The sequence below is a fragment of the Myotis lucifugus genome, unplaced genomic scaffold (genome assembly GCF_000147115.1).
Source record: "Myotis lucifugus unplaced genomic scaffold, Myoluc2.0 scaffold_943, whole genome shotgun sequence".
NCBI classification, from domain to species: Eukaryota; Metazoa; Chordata; class Mammalia; order Chiroptera; family Vespertilionidae; genus Myotis; species Myotis lucifugus.
In genome coordinates, this window is record NW_005871991.1 from 110923 (window position 1) to 118027 (window position 7105).

At 40.6% G+C, this 7105-nt stretch overlaps 1 pseudogene; it reads right to left on the minus strand.

Annotated features, from left to right (window-relative positions):
* Window positions 1-2077: 2077 nt before the first annotated feature.
* LOC102425227 overlaps window positions 2078-7105 on the minus strand; it is a 20928-nt pseudogene continuing 15900 nt past the window's right edge.

Consider the following 7105-nt stretch of genomic DNA (forward strand, 5'->3'; position numbering starts at 1 on the left):
ATTGTACAAGATGCTACATGAGGTAGAAAAGGAAGCTCAATCTGAAGCAGCAGCAAAAGGTATTGCTCCCACAGAAGTAACAATGGTGATTAACTATGATCAGAACAGTGACCCAGGTAGATATAATTCTTCCCGTGTAACCAAGGTTGCTGTCATATTTAGAAACAAAGATGGAGAACCTCCTTTTGAAAGAGACTTGCTCATTCATTGTAAACCAGATCCCAATAATCCAAATGCCACTAAAATGAAACAAATCAATATCCTGTTTCCTACATTAGATGCAATGACATATCCTATTCTTTTTTCACATGGTGAACAAGGCTGGGGAACAGATATTGTATTAAGACTCAGAGACAACAGTGTAATCGACAATAATACTAGACAAAATGTAAGGACATGAGTCACCCAAATGCAGTATTATGGATTTCATCTCTCTGTGAGGGACACGTTCAATCCTATTTTAAATGCAGGAAAATTAACTCAACAGTTTATTGTGGATTTGTATTAAAAAATGGAGGCCAATCGAATAAATTTCATCAAAGCAAACCAATCTAAGTTGAGAGTTGAAAAATATAGTGGTTTGATGGATTATCTCAAATGTAGATCTGAAAATGACAATGTGCTGATTGGTAAAATGATAATACTTCCATCATCTTCTGAGGGTAGTCCCAGATATATGCAGCAGCGATATCAGGATGCTATGGCAATTGTAACGAGGTTTATAAATGGGCTTGTTTTTTTGAGTCCACATATGAGATCATATGGTATTCGACTTTCTCTGTTCTGATTTATTTCACTTAGTATATGATCTCAAGGTCCATCCATGTTGTTGCAAATGGCAAGGTTTTCGTTTTTGTTATGGCTGAGCAATATTCCATTATGTATGTCACATTTTCTTGATCCATTCCGTTGTTGATGAATCCTGAGAGTGTTTTTATATCCTGGTTATTATAAATAGAGCTGCAATGATTATAGGACTATGCATAACCTTCTCAATTAAGTGTTGTCTTTTTATTTTCAGATAAATACCTAGAAGTAGAATTGCTGAATCATATGGTAATTTTATTTTTATTTTTGAGCAATCTCCATAACCTTTTTCATGGTAGTGACATCAATTTCAGTCTCATCATCACTGCACAAGAATTCCCTTTCACACCAAGATTATAAAAATATCTTCCACTTTATCTTTTTAAAAAGCTTTCTTTTAAATATTCACTTTAATATTTAAGATTATGATTCATCTCAAATTTATTTTTGCATATGGTATGATTTTAGGGTCAGCTATCACTTTTTTCTTCAAAATATTGTTCCTACACAAAAGCAGAAAGGCAGAGAGAACAATAAAGTCTAGTTTAAGTTTTGCAGTATTATACTGATAGTTCACAGAGGAATGAATTTTTTTTTCAAATTTGAGTTAAAAATTCCCTTTCTATGACTGTAGAATTCACTTTCTGAATTGTGGGAAGAAACAGACTAAGGAAAGAGAAAAAAAGACAGAGAGGTGGGTGGCCTGTGGATGGACAGTAATTACCCAGAAGAATTTCGTAGACAGGAAGGGTGAAGCATCCACACATATATCCATTTTGCACAGAGGCAAGGACTTCTTCTACCAGAATCCCAGAGTCCCATCTGTGCCCACAGACCATTAGCCGCCACCCAATCAAGAACTCTACTCTGTCTGCACCTTGCAGTCAATTGTCCCAGGTCTCCCTGATTTGCAGCCAGCCCATGAGCCACAGACTACTTGGCAGGAATGATGATAAATGTGTCCCATGGCTTTGTTCATTTCCATCAGCTTTGCCTTAAATTCACAACACTCCAACCCTATCCCAAAACCAAAGCAAACCCTTGAGCACTAGCATGGGGCTTAGGATGTCTAGAAGGGTGAGATATGTGAGGGAGAGCAAGTCTACCCTGAACAGAACCCGCCTGATATCTCCTCATTGTAAAATCCATCTCATTATATAATTTAATTTAATGTGTCTCTAGACTCAGTAACCATGCTTTCAAATAAAGAATCCATGTAAGAATCATACTCATCATTATTACTATATTCAGCAGGAATTGAATCACTCTGTAGGGAAACATTGTCTTTGCAGTTTATTTCATCTTTGCAAACCTTTTGGTTCAACAAAATTGCAAACATCCCGATTCTAATTTTAGTTTAGTGGTAACTGTGTGACATTTAGAAGTTGCTCAGTCAAGGTGTTCCCTGTGGAGGTGAAAGAGCTGGTTAAGAAGTTATGTTCCTGGGACTTTCAGAGTATGGTACATTTTTCATCTTTTATTTTCTGGTGTACAATCTTTAACTCATTTTAAGTTCTCTTGATTTCTTTCTGGTATTTCTCCTTGATATTTCTTACATAAATAATTCTGAGAGGAAAAAAAATGAAGATTGAAATCACACAATGTAAAACATTTCCCACATTTGCCAAATTACTTCCCTTTTCAATACCTATGTTAATCCTTCATGAGTTTTTGAAACTTATTTGTGAATAAATTTCAAAAACTTACTTCCTCTTCACCCATATGCACCACAGTCTTCCTGGAAACTATATAATTTTTTCCTTCAACTCTGATCTATATAGTGTGGCCTCTCAAATATCTGTCTACAAATGTGAGAAAGATGAATGAATTCTATAGGGAAGGTTACTATATGATTCAGAGTCATGGCAGATGTCTGATCAGTGAACTTAATACAACTTTCTGAAACTTGGAAGCAAGATAACAGTAATAGGTTGAGGAGATTGGGGCCTGTGCCAATCCACACTGTATTTCTGGGTGGACATCTGGACTCAACAATGACTCATAGTTGAGCCTGAAGAACAGGACAATACAGAAAGCCTGGGTATGTAATTACATGATTAATTGTGTATATGGTCATGAAATGTCTACTAGTGTTTGGGTCAGAAAAATCCTTAATCTGACATAATGCTCTAACTTCTAAGCATGTTTTGATTCAGTGCAGTGGATGATAAAATGGTGATGACACAGTTGAATGCTAGAAATTTAATATTTAGAATCCTGTCTTGCTCTGCCATGGTCTGGTCCTTCTCCATCTCCATCTTCTCAATCAACTGTTTCAGGAGAAACCAAGATGGTGGCATAGGTAAACACCAGAGATTGCTGCCTCGCACAACCACCTCAAAAATACAACTAAAAGATGGTACGGACATCATCCAGAACCACAAGAAGGCTGGCTGAGTGGAAATTCTACAACTAGAAGGAAAGAGAAAAGCATACTCAGAGGAGGTGCGGTGCGGAAGTAAAATACAGAGGTACAGAGGCCCATGCGGAGAGGGTTGGCGGCTGAGGACACCGTTGTCTTTTTCAATCGGGAGGGAGTCTCAAGCTCTGAGCTCCAGTTCTGGGTGAGTCTCTGGGGACCCAGACTCATACGGGAGAAACTGGACTGTCTGGCATCGGTCGGAACTCGAAGGTAGCTTTCTCTTGGGGGTGCTTGCAGTGATTGCGGGGACACTGAGAAGCAGGGCCTCTGAGGGCAGGACTGAGAGCAGCCAAAACTGCTCGTTCTGCCCTGTTGATCCCCTGGGATCCTGCCCTGCCCAAGCCAGGGAGGCTTTTGCATATGAAAGGCCTGGCCCTTTGCAATCTCATAATTACCTAACAAACTACAGCTTACCCCAGGGCAACTTTGCATTGCATCACAGCTGGCTCCTTCTGGATAGCCTCAGGCAGAGGCTAGATTAGCACCTCCTTAGAGATCCAGGAGCCAGTGTGCCCGGTGGTCAGAGTGGGACCATCCAGATTGCAGCTCCTCAGATTCATAAAGGACACACTCAGGGGGCAGACTCAGTGAGCACCAAAGCCCCATTGAAGCAAGTCTTGCCCCAGAGAGGTGTCTCCAGCACAGAAGTTCTCCCACTGCAGACACAGCTGATTCTCACAACCAATTGGCCTGGAGGTCAACTCCTCCCAGTGTCACCTATAATAATCAAGGCTTAACTACAACAAGACTGTGCAAAAAGCCCACAAGGAGGTGCACCAATAGTGTCTACCTCAGGTAATTGGGGAGGCTGAGCCACTGGGCCCTATAGGACACCTAGTACAGAAAGCCACTCTATCGACACAGCAAAGCATAAAAAAATGTGGAGACAAAGAAACAGGACACAAATGACAGAAATGGAGGAAAGCAAACTACCGGATATAGAGTTCAAAACCACACTTTTAAGGTTTTTCAAGAATTTTCTAGAAACTGCCAATAAACTTAATGAGACCCTGAAGATATCTAGTGAGACCCTCGAGGTTATGAAAAAGGACCAACTAGAAATTAAGCATACACTGACTGAAATAAAGAATATTATACAGACTCCCAACAGCAGACTAGAGGATCGCAAGAATCAAGTCAAAGATTTGAAATACGAAGAAGCAAAAAACACCCAACCGAAAAAGCAAAATGAAAAAAGAATCCAAAAATATGAAGATAGTGTAAGGAGCCTCTGGGACAGCTTCAAGTATACCAACATCCAAATTACAGGGGTGCCAGAAGAAGAGAGAGCAAGATATTGAAAACCTATTTGAAGAAATAATGACATAACACTTCCCCTACCTGGTGAAAGAAATAGACTTACAAGTCCAGGAAGTGCAGAGAACCCCAAACAAAAGGGATCCAAAGAGGACCACACCAAGACACATCATAATTAAAATGCCAAGAGCAAAAGACAAAGAGAGAATCCTAAAGCAGCAAGAGAAAGACAGTCAGTTACCTACAAGGGAGTACCCATACGACTGTCAGCTGATTTCTCAACAGAAACTTTGCAGGCCAGAAGGGAGTGGCAAGAAATATTCAAAGTGATGAATGCCAAGAACCTACAACCAAGATTACTTTATCCAGCAAAGTTCTCATTCAGAATTGAAGGTCAGATAAAGAGCTTCACAGATAAAAAGCTAAAGGAGTTCATCACCACTAAACCCGTATTATATGAAATTCTGAAAGGTATCCTTTAAGAAGAGGAAGAAGAAAATGGTAAAGATACAAAAATGAACAACAAATACACATCTATCAACAAGTAAATCTAAAAATCAAGTGAATAAATAATCTGATGAACAGAATAAACTGGTGATTATAATAGAATCAGGGGCATAGAAAGGGAGTGGACTGACTATTCTTGGGGGGCGGGGAAAGGGGTGTGGGGGATGCAGGAAGAGACTGAACAAAAATCATGCACCTATGGATGAGGACAGTGCGGGGAGGTGAGGGCGGAGGGGGGGTGGGAAACAGGTGGAGGGGAGCTATGGGGGGGAAAAGAGGAACAACTGTAATAATCTGAACAATAAAGATTTAAAAAAGAAAAAAAACACAACAGTTGACAAGAAAGGGAAAAAAAATCAACTGTTTCATCTGTACCTGATAACTCTTCTAATTCTTTTAATGATCTGCTGAGTTCTCTTTCCATTTCAGCCAACATTTTTCTTATAACTTCTGAGAAAGCAAAAGAAGCAGAGAAACATGAGGATTAAATTGTTATAGCTTTAGGTGACCTTTCAAACCATCCTTTTTGTTTTATTCTTATTTCATAGAAAAAACTTCTTGTGATAATTTTTGCACCAAGTAAGCATAGATGACTATAAATAACTGTTAGAGCCGGTAGCAAGAGCAGCTCACAGCTCTGATGGTTTGATTGGCTCTGAGTCTGGGCAGAGCTTGGCAGAGAGTCTTGGCAGATGGAGAAGTGGGTATATAAGAATATGTCTTTATTGAATAATCCAGTGGTCATATAACCATCAGACAAGATTAGTGCTCACAGCAAAGGCCATACAGGCAGCCAGCCAGACACTGGCTGGTGAACATATATATTTCCCAGAAAGCAGCATCAGTATCTGTACCAACACCTATTATCTGAGCAGTCACATGCTGCCTACTAGACTCACCGCCTCACATCATAGCAGTATCTGAGCCCTCTGGATCAGCAGCTGTCTGACAGATGAGCTGTCTCTCCTGCTCATCTTCTCTCTCAAGCAGACTTCTTCACACACTCCATCCTAGGGTCTCTCTCTCCATACTCCAGCAGACTTCTTCTCACTCCTGCCTCAGCCTACTCCAGCTAACTAGCTAGCTGGTCAGTAACCTACTTTTACACTATCTAGACAAAGAAGGCTTTGTGCCAACAGTGACATCAATCATATTTGCTACAGAAGGGCACAGTGTGCCTTGTGTCCTTGCACCCACTCGTGGTATGTTGTCCTGCTTAGGATTCCCAGGCTCAGAGTCCTTGAACGTTCCGTTCAGGCACATGCCCAGAGCGGCTTTAGGTCATTCTGGTGTATTGATAGCAAGGCCTTTGTGCTCCCACCAGCCTTGACTATCCAGCAACCTGGCATAGTTCCCACAAAAACAGTTTAAAAAATCCCCTAGAACTATGAACTATACTTAGTATTCTTTAATTTTAGGTGCACTGATATGATTAACATTAACAATTCTAGGGCTTCCCATTAACTGGAGTGTTTTTGTTGTTTTTTTTTTTGTTTGTTTTTTTTTGGAAAAGCTTTATTGCGGTATAGTAGTAATACAATATTCTGTCACATTAAGTTTTTATCTACCTATGATACAAGTATACACCTGTTATATCACCAACACAATTAAGTTAGGAGCATGCCCATCACTCAGAAATATCTTCATCTTCACATGCCCTTAGGAAACTCCTCCCTCCTGAACATAAACCCTCATCCCTAGGCAAAACCACTGCCCAGCTTTCTGTCACTATAGAATAGCTTGCACTTTCTATCATTTTACATAAAAGGATCATACAGTATGTAGACATTTTTGTTTGCCTTCTTTCACTCAACATATTTTTTTCTCAGATTCATAACATTCTTGTATGGATAGATAGTGTATTTCTTTTTATTGTTCAGTAGTATTTTCTTGTATGAATTCTAGAGGCCCAGTGCACAAAAATTTGTGCACTTGGGTGGGTCCCTCAGCCCGGCCTGTGCCCTCTCGCAGTCTGGGGCCCCTCAGGGCCCCTTCCCCTGGCTGCTGGCACCAGTTTTCTCCGGCGCCCGGAACCCAGGCCTTCGCTCTTCGCCGGGAAGGGCGTGCAGCGGTGAGAGCTAGCCCCTGCTGCTAGCCACGTGCAGCCTGGGG